This window comes from Protopterus annectens, chromosome 1.part2, assembly GCF_019279795.1.
Source record: "Protopterus annectens isolate FY-2018-M chromosome 1.part2, PAN1.0, whole genome shotgun sequence".
Lineage (NCBI taxonomy): Eukaryota > Metazoa > Chordata > Ceratodontiformes > Protopteridae > Protopterus > Protopterus annectens.
The window spans coordinates 1,077,798,433-1,077,816,087 of NC_056727.1; positions in this window are offsets into that span (position 1 = coordinate 1,077,798,433).

The window sequence follows — 17,655 nt, forward strand, 5'->3', positions numbered from 1 at the left end:
GACAACCCCCCAGGCATTAATGAAACTGTTTCTTTAAAACCATTTTTAAAGTCAAGAGCCTTAAAGCACTAATTCCCTTCTACATGGTTCTATAGACATTCACATTTGAGCTTGCATACTGTTTTTAACAGTTTTATGTCTATTTATGTTTTTTCTACTATTTTTAAATTAATTGAGTCTAATATAAATATTTAATTGTTTGTCTTAACTGATTGGTCACTTTGAAAGTATATATATATATATCCAGGAAGGGATGGGATGTTTTATTAAGTCTGATGAAGCAACCTGGAAAGTCGCAAAAGCACTCACTTTGTCCTTGCAATAAAGAATTTTCCTTCTATTGTGGCAGTTCGACTTTTTATACATACTATTGGCTCTGAGGTGAAGACCGAGCTGTTCATCTGATACCTGTGTTTTTGTCTTTCTCATGATGCATTATAGCTGTTAGTAACACTGAGTGATTGTGGTCTCCATAATGTTATCCATTTGTGTTGTAGGTGTATATGTGTCAGCAGGAGGATGGTCTGCTGTCATATCACACAAGGGGTATGGCACTATGGTGAAACCATGGCTGTGCCATATCCTGGGTACTGTTGAAAACATATCACAGGTCTGTATAACAGTTACTGCCTGTGCCACATGGACAGGTGACCTCCTGGGATATGTATATTCAGCAACCTGAAGTAGATCCCTCCATATACACGCACACTCTTACTTGGCAACACTGGGACTAGACCCCTACCTAGGTATGTAGCGCTACTGCTGTGTGTGGCTTTAATTGCACACACCACACAGCGTTTAGGATGAGATGTATTCCAGGTTACATGTTACATGCATAACATCCCCAGGCATGTACAGTATGTTAATGGGGGATGTAATGGTTGTATATGGACAATATATAGTGTAACATACCATCATATACACATTAACAGACATATAACAGGCAGACACAAATCCAAGAGACCTGGGCCTATCAGTGCTAACTAACTTGTCAGTGTTTCCAATGTGTTACCGGTAGGCTGCACACAACACATGCATAACTGGGCTGGATTGTGTTATCAGTTACCTGTATGATTGATGGTGACAGTGGTTACCATACAGTGTCATTTTCAGTATATGGGACAAAAGCTGCACTAATAGTGTAACAATACATGAAGACTACTTAACTGTAGATCATTTTAACAGAAACACAAACAAATCAAAATGTCCCAACAGAATACAGATTGGACAGTAAGATTACAACACGTTATTGGTGAGGAGATAAATTCAGGCACAAGAAAATACAGTTGAGTAAAGGATATCTGAAGTGTAGGTATGTAATGCATTGATATGGTATTACGCAAGTAGTTAGGCAATGGGTATATGTTTAGATAGGGTAATGGTATTTAATGGGGTACCATGGTGTAATGACAGTGTACACAGCACTCACACCCCACTGTGGATATTGTATGCACTGGAGCCCATGATGACACTCTGACATACCCACCATCACACATTGACCTGGACTGCAATACAACCCATTGTCCATCCCAAGAGTGGTACTACAGGGATATGCATCTAATGCACATGCTGCAGGCATAGTAGGATGATGCCTCTCCTATGGGCAGCAACATCACTATCCATACTACTGTGTGGCAATACATATAATAATATATGTATGTAGATATGTATATGTCTATATATCTATATAGATATATGGATATACATATATATATATATATATATATACATATATATATATATATATATATATATATATATATATATATATATATATATATATATATATACACACACACACACACACACACACACACACACACACACACACACACACACACACACACACATATATTTTTACCATATGTCCAGAACATGGAGTGGAGTTCTACCTCAGCACCAATAGTCTCAACCTCTTAGTGCAAGGCGATGTCATGTATGTATTGCAGGTATATATGTAGACTGTTGCTACTGTAATAGGGGTTGTCTTAACAGACATGTTGTGTGTGGGAGGTCACATCTGCTATTGACATGTACTCCATCAGTTGCTGACAGATATCTTAATGACATCATAGTACAGTACCACTGATAGCACAGAAATGATCCTGTGGATTACAGCAGAGATATGACCAATATATGTGGACAGTCTGGCACTCTCTGGTCAGTCCAGAGGTATACACAGATCCCCTTAGTGCGAAACATGTGGACCAAGCCTGACAATGTGGATGTTAATAGCCATGTACATGGATATATCACATAAATACTGGACTACATATGCCCACACAGTTTATGCATTCACACACTCCTGTCTGTCCTGACACATAATAACTGATGGTGCAGAGGTCACATGGCCATATACTACCCAGCAGTTAGTGACATACATCTGTACAGAATCCCAGTGCTTTGTCAGTAATACACAACAGTTATGGTGGCCCGGCAGCAGTACTTCTTGCAAATATCTGGACATAACATCACACTGGGTAATTACACTAAGCTGCTAGGCATGTAACAAAGCACTGTGCAAACTACAGGCAGACTGCCACAACACTGGCCTACATTTCATATGGGTGAATACACATGTACCTGCAAATATAGCAGGCTCTACAGGCATGTCACAGCACAGAGTAACAGACACTTGTGTGAAAGTGCAAACCCACAACCAATGTGAACACATCCACAACCACATATGGTACGCAAGCTTAATATTACACTATATGGACTGTCTGATCAACACCATCCTCATATGTGCCACTCACACACTAACCCTACATATACTGGGTCATGACACAGTGTGGTCCAATGCCTGTCTGTGGTATGGGACATGTGTGTGTTTTACCCTACAAACATTTGAGCCGATAGGGTACCATACACTGGAGCAGCATGTAACATCAGATAGAACAGGACCAAGAACAATGATATCTACCACAGTCTGTACAAAGGCCAAGGTACGTATTCACAATACATATACTGTCGACAATCACCATACAGTACATGGATGCCGCTACTGGACACACAACAACAGAATGCCCAGGTTATGTCAGCAGAAATAATCCCTACTATACATGACATGTCTAGCAGTGTGATATCTGACTGTCTTGTTATCAGGTATGATGTCAATAAATAATGATGTACAGAACATATGCACCTCTTACTGCATGACATATGTACAAATGTTGACAGACTTATGGCTGGAGCCACAAACACTGTGCCAATATTGGCATATTGCTGTGATACCCTCATGCATTGACTGTTGTAACAGGGTTTGTTGTGACATATGCCCTATGAGGGATATGAAGTCAGTAACTGTCATGGTTGTCACCATGTACTGACTGCAATCCTCAGACTATGCTTCTGCAGTTCTAAGATAGGTGATATATGAGTAACACAAAAAACATAAGACTCCAAACACTGCCCAGTCTGCAGATAACCCTACAGGTGGGAGTTTCCTCAAACACATACTGTCATGACAGGTATTAAATCATGTGTACCAGCCATATCCACACAAACCCTGTTAAACCAACATTACTCCAAATGCAGAAGAGCAACACTTACATTCTGTAGTCATGTCTAGAATATTCCCTCCTGTTTGTTGACCTGTCTCCACTGTGTATGTTGTTAGAGATATATCTCAATACCATCTGTGATGCTGTTTGCCAAACTCCGACATGAGGTCCTGCTCACAGTGAATGAAAAGGCCCAACACCCACATGATGTTCTTAGGTATAGGAGTGTGTTTCCATGCAATTGGCTATGAAAATGTTACCATAGCTGTTCCACATGCAATCAGCTAGTGGAGGACTTCAATTTGTGCAGAGACCGTCAGCTGATCATGAGCATCACTTACAAAACAAAAGCTGCTGCCTAAGCAAAGCAGGTGTACTTCTCCACATCCACCAGAGAGGGAGTGAGAGAGACAGACAGAGATGGGGTGGGAGAGTAATACCTAAGCATGTCTGTGTCACACACTTAGCAATACAGGGTTTCAAACCCCTGCCTAACTATGTATTGCTATCACATGCCTATGCAGTTTTTGAATGCGCCACAAAGCTTACATGTTGGGGAGCTATCCAAAGGTATATCTGATGGTGAGTGACATCTGCAACAGTGATAAAGGAGGGATAAGGTAGGTGTAGTACACGTGCCTGTACACATGAACAGGTGTCAATGTCGACACAGCCGCACTCTGTCAGGGACTCACACACATTATCACAGTTGGCAGGGTCAGGATTAGACTTCCTAACTAGCTAGTTTGCCACAATACAGTAATACGCAGGTATCACATGCACCACAGGGGTTATCAGGATGATATATGGGCAAAGGGTATGTGAAGATGCCTGACATCAGAAGGCATGCTTCAGTAGGCCAATGGGAGGTGTAGTGGGTGTGAATGGCATCCAAATCATTATACTCCACAGACACAAACACAGGTTGCCAGTACTGACATGCATGGGTGCATTGCTTCACAGGTGTGTAGTGGTTGACTGTGCCAGAAGGCTGTACAAGGCTAGGTAAAGGGTATACTTTGGCATCATACCACATAAAAATGGTCTGTAGTGTGGTTCATGGGTGTAGTGTCTGGATTGGCCCACACAGGTGGGGATTGTCTTCACCATCCAGTCATCTGGGTTACTATTGTGGGTGGCCAGTGGTGTGCAATGTATGTGTTCTATATTCCATGACATGGACTGTGTCTGGGATGTGCACACATCCCACTTGCATGTTCTGTGACATGTGGAAGTGTACCTGGGGTGTCTGGGGCATGTTGTGTACACAGATTGTTATCATCAGATGTGCCATTCCTGGCCTCATGTGATGAGAACTGGCAATGGACACCAAGTTGACCCTGCACCTACATTGACAGCACGATACTGGTATTCCCTGATGTCAGTAGCATCTGTCCATACAGAGCATGTGTATAAGGCATGGTATGTCCTTTGTGGGCTACATTTGCTGGCACTACAGTTGTTGCAGGCATCCAGTGGGGAACATAGTGAAGGAGCACGGTATCCAATTATGTGTCTATTGTAGTGATGGGACAGGGTGCCATGCCCTCTGTAGTCTGCTGCAATCACATCATGGTTACTATCTGTGGACAATATGCAGGGAACTACCAACATAGTGGTTGTTGCCTAGCCGAGTGTACTTTTATATGAGACATGGGTTGAGAGTGTTCTCTGGGTAATACAAGGGTTGCCTAAATTTTTCACCAGGGCTTGATGTCATATGTAGGGGTATGGATTGTCAACCCCAGCCTCTCTGTTGTTTGACATCTGTTATCCTTGTAAGGTGGACATTGTGACATATAATAGGCCCACCATGTAAGAAATTTGCAAAACCTACTCCACAATGAGTCCAGTTGTTACACACTCACAGCCACCTCCACACAGGATACGAATGAAATACACACACACACACACACCCACACACACACACACACACCAGTTCCCATGTCTGGGAATAGAACTCCTACCTATCTAGTTTATCACAGTACAGTATTACACTGTTATAGGATGTGCCACAGAGATTACTGGGTTACTCTTTCCCCATAGGTGTATTTCAAAGTATATGACATCAGCAGGCTTGCCAAAGAAGGGCAATAGAGGCTGTAGTGACTGTGAATGGCCTCAAAAGCATTGTTCCCTACACAGACAAGCAAACACACACACAAGCATCCACACTTGCCACATCTGGGAAGAGAACTCCTACCTAAGTAGTACATTAGTACTACAGCATTACCCAGTTATAGGATGCGCCATGGAGATTACTGGGCTTCTCTTTCCCCCAAAAGTGCATTTCAAAGTGAATGACATCAGCAGATATGCAAAAGTAGAGCCTTTGAAATTGTAGTGCATGTGACTGGCCTAAAAAGCATTGATCCCTACACAGGCAAATACACACAGACACGGTTGCCACATCTGGGATTAGAACTCCTACCTAACTAGCACATCACACTACAGCATTATGCAGTTATAAGATGCGCCACAGAGACTACTGGGCTACTATTTCCCCAAAGGTGTATTTCAAGGTGAAGACATCAGCAGGCTTACCATAGTAGGGCAATGGGGACTGCAGTGTGTGTGCATGGGCCATAACCCATTCATCTAGAGGCAGACACACAACACTCAGGCACACACAGGTTTATATTCCACAAGTATGTGTATACAACTGCTAGATGACTACTGACTTGTACAGTCATGTTACACAGTTAGCACAAGCACCACAGACACTATAGTGCTGATGGATACCAGAGGCAAATGTCTACGGTGATTGGCATTTGCACATTTGTGGTTTTAGCCAATTGGATGTGTGCTGGGTGGGATAGGCCAAATAATGGAAGGCTCTTTGTCACTGTCACTCTCTTCCACACATCTATGTATGTGTATTTTTGGCCTATTATAGTGTGTTGTCCTTGGATATATGTATGTATTCCTATCCCATGTGTGTGCAAAGCATGACTGATGTTTATTGAGGAGTGTATGTACTAACGTCTGTGACTGTCAGATATGTATGGTCCACTGTTGTTGCCAGACATGGGCTTCATTCCTGTGTGGGAGCATGCCCAGTGTGACCTTCTGTACTGAGTGTGAATCCATTCCAGGTAGCTTGTACTCTAGTGCAGACTTTTGTGTTCTACACCTACAGCTAGAAAACTGTTTCTGCAGGATATCTGTAGATCGGTTGATAATATGGGGTCAAAATAGGCAAAGGATAGTGGGTTACTGTAGGTAATTATGTCTGTGCTGTTTCTGCTACATGGTCCTGGTGTTGGCAGAGATATTCAGACATATGTACTGTTATACACTGTGATGTTTTATGTCATCAAGTACTGTCAGGTATACATATTTGCTAACAGTGATGTCCTGGGGAACACAGGGTGAATGCAGCTGTGTCTAGAATTGTGGTCTGCAGCCTACATATTCTTGCACAATCATGCCATTCTGGAGGGGAAGCTGCAGACACTTGCTGCTGGGTCTGTGTAAATGGTTCAGCACCTTGGTACAGTGGTGGCAGAGGATCCCATGCTTGTACATCAATCGACATGACAGTATGGCCATATCCTGCTGTGGCCATACCTCACAGCTGTACAGATTCACACAGGTTACCCAGAGGCAGGGGTCATAATTATGGACATTACCCCTTCACATTGTGGTTTACGAGCAGGTGTGTAGACACCTATTCTTGTGTTTGCAGCCAGGGATAATATGTACACACGGCTGAGTTTTGGACTTCACACACTCCATGCCGCCCATGCTCCCACCCCCCCTCTTTATTCTATCCTCTTCCATACATTATGCAAACATTATCTGATATGTTCCCTATAGTTATCACCTCTTCCCAGCAGTAATTTGGTGTTGGTCCACAGTTCATGCAGTAGGACATGACGGACATGTTACTGCGATTTGTCCACATAGCCTTGCATTTGGGTTCTATGGACTGTGTTATGTTGTTATTTGGGAGTCCATGACATAACATACATTGGCAGTATGGGTGAGACACAGGCCTTTGGCAGAGGACAGTAGGCCATTTGGTAGAGATGCAGGCCAGCTGTAGCAGGCCATTGCATTCTGTCACTCCTACAGTCCCAGACTGCAATACACTATATTCCCCTGGGGTGACAGGGTAGGTGTGCAAGGTGTTCATGCCAATACTTTTTGTCAGTATTGATCCAGTGGTGTGGATGCTGGCAGGGTGCTGCTTACAGCTAGAGACACACCTGCATGGGACACCTGCTCTGCATGCTGCATTCTTTCGCTATTGTCATACTCAGGTGGGGGTAATATTGTACTCATTCCTAACAGCAGGGATAAGACCAGAAATGTACCTGTCGGTGGTGGTGGGGTGAGCTGGGTACATGTGTGCTATGGACACTACTTGCATCTGACTCACATATATGCACGGGGCATTCCACCTATGCTGGCTTGTGCAGAGACATCAGCTGTTTCTCAATATTTAATTCCTATGACCTTTGTGGTCTGCCAGTGTTTGGTCAGATGACATCAGTATTCCCTACTACAAGCCCAAATAATGTGCTGCAAACCTGCATGTACAATTCAAATGGTGTGTCCATCTGACAGTTTCATATTATACACTGTCTGTCTGGGGTACTTCCCCCTGTGTACTGCTTGTATATCTAGGCTGACATTCATGCCATGTCCATCTTTCAGATGGTGACACATATTACTTCCACAAACAACCATTGAGACTTGGATGATTGCTGGATGGTGTGGAAGACAGATGAAGCATATCTAAAGGAATTTATGGAGTACCTGAATGGTAACATTTGGGGTATTGAGTTTACGGTTACATGTAACAGGAGTACCATAGATTTTTGGATGTTACCAAAACATTTAGAAAATACCCTCAATACAATACCTTGTTACTCCAGTATGCACCAACCACACCATCCAGAACATCCCTAAGTCTCAATTTATGCATATCAGACGCATTTGTTCATCTCATGATGAATTTGAACATGCCAGACTTGATTTATACCATAGATTTCAGGACAGAGTATAGAGACATAGATATATATCAAGCTAGTTCATGGAGCAAAACCAATGACAGGGGAACATTGTTACAATACAAAAATCAGAGCATGCTCATCAGGATTCTATCTTGAGATTTGTCACCACATATGGCAGGAACCAACCTATTGTCAGGGATACTTAATTAATTGCAACAAAAATCTTTTTGGCTAATGACACTTTAAGGTCAATACTAGGCCCTCAATGTCAAATGTCATACAGAAGAGGCAAGAATTTGGGGCTATTTTCACATTACAAAAGACACTATCAGTGGTGATAAACTATTCCATGTGGTCACTGCTGCTGCTCCTGTCTACAAGTCAGTACACTAAAAAGAATTCACCAGTGCCAACACCAATCGGTATTTAAAACCAGGGGTTATTTACTTAGCTACCTGCCAATGTAAAGCTTTTATGTTGGTCAAACCTCTAGATCTCTTAGAATAAGGATGACAGAACATCATAGTGACATGAGGAACAAAAAGAAACAAATGATTTATACAGACACACGATACAACATCCCATTATGTTCATGATCATTGACAAAAGATAGGAACAACCAACAGATCCCCATTCCAGGTCTGAATGACCATCTGTGAGAACACTGGTGATTTCATAATCATGGTTACAACAACAAACATTCATATAGATCAAGAATTAGTATGAACCATTCAATGGTGGTTAGGCCTACCAACGCTCATATAAAGCATGTTATATGTATATGTATGGTTTGATACATTGAGTATTGCACAATTACAATGTTGAACTTGTATCATCTACAAGCATATTATTTCAATTTATTATAATCTATAATATAGCTGAGAATGAGGCCAATATACTCTTTTGCCTTATTTTGTAATATATTATATGATCAGTACTTGGTTCATTATTATGAACTTGTGGTTATCACCCTTCAAAATATATATATACTAGTGATATATATTTTCTGCTTTTACACTATGATATGCATTCACAAATAGTGACTATGGTATTGGTCTATTACCTGTTAATTGTAATATATATAAACTACTTCTTCTTTTTTGATTTTTATTTTAAAATATGACTTAATATCTACACTCTCCTGGCATTTTTTTATGTCACATTCTGTCACCTAAATCAAAGATGGAACATGCACACTTTTACTCCAGCCACTGGGTGGTGCTGTAATATTGCTTCAGGTAATCAGAGACTAAGTATAAATGCAGGCTGCTTCATTTCATTCAAAAACTTTATTATTCATTGATAAAGGCTGAATAGCCGAACCGGTCTGGATTTGAAGGAATTATAAATAAATAATCATTATTTCTTTGGTGGTTTACATATTACTTCCAAACATTTACTATGGCTTACTGCTGGAATGTGTTTTTCTGGAAAGCATTGTGTTTGGCACTGTAGTTGTGAAAACTTGGCCCTGTCATCAACAGTACTGGGCAATGGCCACCAGGGCAAACCTCACCATGTATACATACTGACCACTCTCACACAATATACAACACACACCAACCTAACACACACAGACCTGCATATTATACACATGCTACAGTCGATCCTGCTACCTTGGCCAGCTCAGGTAATCTGTGCTCTACTGTTATTATACCTACACATACATGTTACGACATTTCTACATAGGATTGGGGGAGTACACATGACTGTTACTACATTTCTACATAGGATTGGAGGGGGGAATACCTGACTGTTACTACATTTCTACATAGCATTGGGGGGCACACCTGACTGTTACAACATTTCTACATAGGATTGGGAGGCACACCTGACTGTTACTACATTTCTACATAGGATTGTGGGGGGGGGCCACACCTGACTGATACTACATTTCTACATAGGATTGGGGAGGCGGGCACACCTGTCTGTTACTACATTTCTACATAGGATTGGGGGGCACACCTGACTGTTACTACATTTCTACATAGGATTGTGGGGGGGGGCACACCTGACTGTTACTACATGTCTACATTGGATTGGGGGGCACACTTGACTGTTACTAGATTTCTACATAGGATTGGGGGGGGCGCACCTGACTGTTGCTACATTTCTACATAGGATTGTGGGGGGGGGGACCTGACTGTTACTACATTTCTACATAGGATTGGGGGCACACCTGACTGTTACTACATTTCTACATAGGATTGTGGGGGGGCACACCTGACTGTTACTACATTTCTACACTGGACTGGGGGAGCACACCTGACTGTTGCTACATTTCTACATAGGATTGGGGGGGACACACCTGACACTTGTACACATTTGCTATGAATGTACTGGTATTTCAGGTACTCCATTTCATTCTGTATTCTAACCTATCATGCTGACTAGAAGCATATCAGTGTACTACAGGTCTTAGGTTAGCTTGACCTATATTTCAGTTTCTGACTTCTTACCCTTCAGAACTAATATTCCACTGCCTGACCTGTTGTAGTCTGTCTGTGTAGGTCTGGGGGGATGTTCTCAATAGCCATCAATCAGAAGCCTTAGCACAGCCTTTGTTTGTGTTTGTCTACACCTGCCCTGCTGGCTGAGACTGTTGTTGGGTATGTGAGCCTCCCTGATTGCCGTGTGTGTGTCCTATGGACACACATGTAGCCCAGCACATTTCCTGCAGTGAGTTTTGTTACATTGTCTGGTACTGGCTGCTATGGTGACACCAGTATTTGTTACAGATCTCATGCTGTAACTATAGGTATCTACTATCTGCTGGCATCCCATTTAGCCAATTCCCTTGCATGTTCACATCCATACCATAGATACAAGTAACAACACATACTACTCCATTCGGCAATTGGTAGGAAGAGTGACTTATCTTGTGGCTATGCCAATATTAAGGATGGTGCTGGAGGGCTGACTATGTCGGATGCACATAGTCCACTCCCTATACATGGTTAAGCACAGGTAGTGTCATGTTTGGCATCACTTTTACTGTATGTGTGAGTCAGAGGGAAGTGTCATTCCCTGGGTCCCTGCCATGTCAGTGTATGGTCTATGCGGTGCCTCCTTGCCAAGACTTGGGCATACTGGGCATGCCTCCTTCTGCCTACTGGGCCAGGCTCAGGTTGTTCCTCCTCTGAGTCACTCTGTGCCTGTGCAGGCCTTGGTAGTGGTGGGGGACTGTGTGGTCCTGCCCCATGCTGGTCCTGCTGCAGCTGTTTCTGCAGGATCATATTGTGTTGCATGGCACATACGATGACAATTTGGCTACATATAGCTGGTGATACTGCAAGGCTCCACCGGATGTGTCCAGGCACTGGAACTGTGACTTGAGCATCCCAAATACATGCTCTATTATGATTCTGGTCTGTGCGTGTGCCTCTTTATGGAGTTCTTGTTCGGGTGTGTGTGCATTTCTGATGGGTGTCATCAGCCACGGCTCTAGTGCATAACCAGCATCCCCCACTTGGTGACCATAAGGGATGTCCCCATTGGCAAATCTCTGGCACAGCTGGGTCAGATGCCAGATGTAGGAGTCATGATAGCTTCCAGGGCAGCCAGCACACACATTCATTATAATGCCCTGGACATTGCACACAACCTGGCAGTTGATGGAGGGGAAGCCCTTGCAGTTGATGTATATCCTACCCTGCCCACCAGGTGGTGCTTTGATGCATATGTGCATACAGACTATAGCACCCACTACCTCAGGGTATTCCGCTATTTGGTGGAAGAGACGCATATTGCTGGCCAATGCCTCACGGGTGTTGTGGAAATATACGTGCTCACCGGCATGTGCTGACATGGCATCCAGGAAATGGTGAAGTACCCTGGATGCTGTTGCCTGTGAGATCCCCATGATAACCCCCAGTTGGCCTTTGGAAGGTACGTGTGGGTAGTATTCTTAGGCCTACTCATACCTTGGTATCCACTGGGACGGGTTTCCCTCTGTTAGTTCTGTGTGTGAGGTGTGGCCAGCACAGCTCAACAATTTACTGTAGGAGGTCCCAGTCCACCCTAACGTGCTCCACTGTCTCCAGCTCATGTAGCCCCTGGTAGGTTACCCTGTGTCTGTACACTCTTCTCCTTTTCCTCACTGTGGGTTGGTTGACAGCATTCTCATCCTCACCACCCTCAGTCTCTTGTCATTTTGTTGCTTTTGTTTGGTAAAATTTCCCCACTTGTGTACACCGGTGGTGTAGAGTATGTGGGAAAAAACAGAAGGTAAGGTGTTTGCATAGTTTATAGTGGTGTGCTACCTGGACTTGTCTGTTGTCTGTGTAATTGGTTGATTCTGATACATTTCACCTGCCAGCTGTGCTAGTTCACCTTGTTTACCTTCCTACTGCTGTTTTCCCTTCCCATTGCCTTCCTATTTAAGCCCGGGGGTGCACTGTGCAAACACAGCGCTCAGATGTGCACAGAGCTGCTATTTCCTGGCTTATTTATTTTTTCTTTAAAACCCGGTTCTTGGCACGCGCACCCGCTTAGGCAATGTAAAGAGTGCTAGGCAGCCTCAGACACACACCCCTTGCATAACTCTGCTAAGCTAAGGGCAAACCCGAGTCACAGGGCTCCATTAAGCTTACAGTATGCCTGACGCACCCCCTATGATGTCAGCTAACTCTTAGGCTTGCACCATGGTATTCCTGCACTTAGACGGTTGCGTGCTGGCTAGCACTGAGGGGAAATCTGGGATTCAGTATCATTCCTCTCATTTGCATAGGATTGCCTGCTAATGCATAGTCCCACACTAAGCCTTCCTGCTTAGCAACCACTATTCACTGGCCATGTTGTCTTTTACCTGTCATTGAGTATAATGGCAAAATAGTGATTTTGGATACAATGCTTATTTCAGGTTTTTTTTAATTTTCGGCCCGATCCCGTTTGCACGTCGCTGCTCTATGCTTAAACAGCCAAAATCGGCTAAAAAAAATAAAAGTAATTTTTTTTTTAATTTTGGCAACTGTTTTCCATGCCAGTGGCCATATATTTGGCCATTTCCATGCTTTACACATACTATACACCCATTATTTGGAGCTGTCATGGCTCCATTTTATAGTTTGCAGAAATGTGCTGTGTTACTAACCAAGTACATTTCTGCACACTACACTAGTCCTGCACACCCGGCTGACAGCTTCCTAGATCTCAAATTCACCTCATTTGCATGTTTTTCACATGTAAATGGGGCAAAATGCATACAGGAGTTGTGTCCGTGCAGGAATAGTGCAGGGACCCCGGAGCTTATTCCTGGATTGCACGGCAGCCATATTGCCTCCAGCAGCTCCTGCACTATTCCTGCATGCCGTGCAGAGCTTGCTGAATCTGGGGGATAATGTTGGGGGACTTATAAAAAGAGTAAACTAACTGTTAATTCAAATGGGATACAGGAATTACAGAAGTTAGAGAAATTGCTGGATTATCCATTGGATAGAGAAACAGAGAGAGAAAGACATCTTTCTGTCTGTAAAGCTGTCAGAGGTGGATAGTTTCTTGTTTACTAATCAGACATTTTGAACATTGTCTCTCTTTTTGATTTTTTTTCAGTTATACAAGTTTTGTTCTGAATTTTTTCATAATTAATTGAAAAGGAAATGCTTTGACTTACTTTGAATGCTTGTGACTGATATTTTCCTTATTAGCTTAAAGGTGTTATAAATTTTATGGGCACCTTTAGTGTATGATGTCCACCATATGAACAGTGACTGCACAGAGCTAATTGCTACCAACTGAATATTAAAGGTTGGATTATTTTAAGTGTAAACACCAAGACTTTTTCTCATTTTGTTAGGTTTGACTAATTATCGACTTGAGAAGGGAGGCCCCAGGATTCAGCAAGCTCTGCATGGTGTGCAGGAATAATGCAACAGCTGCTGTACGCAATATGGCCAAGGAGTGATCCAGGAACAAGGTCCCAGGACGTGCACAACTGCTCCTATACTATTCCTGCACAGACACAGCTCCTGTATGCTAATTACCCCATTATCAGGTGAAAACATTGCAAATTAAATGAATTAGCAATCCAGGAAGCAGGCAGGCATCTGTGCAGGAATAGTGTAAGCTACAGAAATGTATTTGGCTACTAACAGAATACATTTCTGCAAATTACAAAATGGAAGCATGACAGCTCCAAAGAAAGCATGTATTCAATGTAGTAGGCATGCCAATGGCCAAATATATGGCCATTGGCATGGTAAATAGTTGCAAAATTATAAAAAATAACTTTTTTTGGCTGATTTCAGCTATTTAAGCATAGGGCAGTGGTGCGCAAACAGGAACGGCCAGAAAATAAAAGAAAAAGTTGGAAATAAGCTTTTAAACCAAAATCAGCATTCTGCCATAATAGTCAAGGGCATGCATAAGACAACAATACCATGGAATAGTGGTTGTTAAGGGGAAAGGCTGTGTCATTTTAGTAACCATGCATTTGCAGTCAGTTTTATGCAAATGAGGGCATTGATACGGAATCACAGATTTTCCCTCACTGTTAGCTTGCACCCAACCGTGTAGGTGCAGCAACATCATGGTATAAGCATAAGAGGTAGATGACCTCATAAGGGGGACTGTCATGCATGCTGTAAGATTACTGGAGCTCTGTAGCCCATGTTTGCCCTTAGTTAAGCACAGCTAAGGGAGGGGGGTGTCTGAGGCTGCCTAGCAGTGTTTACATTGCCTAAACAGGTTTTAAACAAAAAAAAAAAATAGCAGCTCTGTTCACATCTGAGCACTGGGTATATGATGCGCGCCTTGGGGCTTAAAATGGAAGGCAATGGGAAGGGAAAACAGCAGTTGGAAGCCAATCAAGGAGAACTAGCATAGCTGGAAGGTGAAATGTATCAGAATCAGCCAATTACACAGGCAGCAGCCCAGCCCATCACACTACTATAAACTATGCAAGCACCTTTCACTCTGGTGTTTCCCAAAAACTCTACACCACCAGTGTACACAGGCAGGAAAATTTTACCTGACAAAACTAACAAAATGATAGGGGCTGTTGTTGCTCTCATACATCAATATGTGGAAGAGGCTGAGGGTGGAGAGGATGAGAATGCTGACGACCAACTCACAGTGAGAAGGAGAAGAGTGTACAGACCCAGGCCAACCTACCAGGGGCTACATGAGCTGGAGATAGTGGAGCTCTATAGGGTGGACAGAGACCTCCTACGGCAAATTGTTGAGCTGTGCCAGCCACGCCTCACACACAGAACCAACAAAGGGGAACCCATCCCAATGGATAGCAAGGTATATGTAGGCTTAAGAATACTAGCCACAGGTACCTTCTAAAGGCCAACTGGAGATATTATGGGGATCTCTCAGGCATCAGCATCCAGGGTACTCCACCAGTTCCTGGATGCCATATCAGCACATGCCGGTGAGCACATATATTTCCTCAACTCCCATGAGGCGTTGACCAGCAATATGTGTCTCTTCCACCAAATAGCAGAAAACCTTGAGGTAGTGGGTGCTATAGACTGCACGCACATACTCATCAAAGCACCACCTGGTGAGCGGGGTAGGGTCTACATAAATCGCAAAGGCTTCCCCCCGTCAACTGCCAGGTCGTGTGCTATTCCCTGGGCATTATAATGAATGTGTGTGCTGGTAGCCCACATCTGTCATATGACACAGCTGCACCAGAGATTTGCCAGTGGGGACATCCCATATGGCCACTTAGTGGGGGGATGCTGGTTATGCACTGGAGCCATGGCTGATGACACCCATCAGAAAAGCACACACATCTGAACAAGAACTCCATAATGAAGCACAGGCACAAACCAGAATCATAATAGAGCATGTGTTTGGGGTGCTTAAGTCACGGTTCTAGTGCCTGGACATATCCTGTGAAGCCTTGCAGTATTCTCCAGCTACATGTACACAACTTTTCATCGTATGTGCAATGTTATACAATTTGATCCTGCAGAAACAGCTGCAGCAGGAACAGCATGGGGCAGGGCCAAACAGCCGCCCACTGTTGCCAAGGCCAGCACAGGCACAGCGTGACTCAGAGGAGGAACAACCTGAGCCTGCCCATGTAGGCATATGGAGGTGTGCCCAGTATCCCCAGTCTTTGGCAAAGAGGCAACTCATAGCACATACACTGAGTTGGTAGTAACCCAGGAAATGACACCTATCTCTGACTCGCACATGCAGCAAAAGGGATGTCAAACATGACACTACCTGTGCTTTACCATGTACAGGAAGTGTACAATGTGCATCCGACATAGTCAGCCCTCCAGCACCATCCTCAATACTGGCACAGCCACAAGGTAAATCACTCTTCCTACCAACTGCCGAATGGAGTAATATGTGTTGTTACTTGTATCTATGGTATGGATGTGAGCATGCAAGGGAATAAGGTGGCTAAATGGGATGCCAGCAGATAGTAGACACCTATAGTCACAGCATGAGATCTGTAACAAATACTGGTGTCACCATAGTAGCCAGTACCAGACAAGTTGACAAAACTCACTGCAGTACATTTGTTGGCCCAAATGTGTGTCCATAGGACACACACATGCATGTCAATGAGGCTCACATACCCAACAACAGCCTCAGCCAGCAGGACAGGTGTAAATGACCATAAAGAAAGGTTGTGCTAAGGCCTCCAAATAATGGCAATGGAGAACAGGCCCCATCCAGACCTACACAGACAGACTACAACAGGTCATGCAGTTGTATGTTAGTTCTAAAGGGTAAGAAGTATGAAACTGAAATGTAGGTCAATAAAACCTAAGATATGTACTCTACTGATATGCCACTAGTCTGCATGATAGGTCAGAATACAAAACAAAATGGAAGCCAACAGAGTACCTGAAATACCAGTACAGTCATAGCAAATGTTTACAGTTGTCAGGTGTGCCCCCCCCCCACAATCCTATGTAGAAATGCAGTAACATGTACGCGTGAGTTTAATAACAGTGGAGCACAGATTACCTGAGCTGGCCCAATTTACAGAATAGATTGTTGCATGTGTACAATATGCAGGGCTCTGTGTGTTAGGTTGTAAGTTGTTGTGTGTTGTATATTGTGTGGAAGTGGTCAGCATGTAGGCATGGAGGGTTGTGTAGCCTATGGTAAGTACTGTCGATGACAGGGCCATGTTCTGACAACTGCAGTGCCAACCACAATGCATCCCAGCAAGACCTAATTCAGCAGTCATCCATACTCATTGTTCAGATGTCAATATC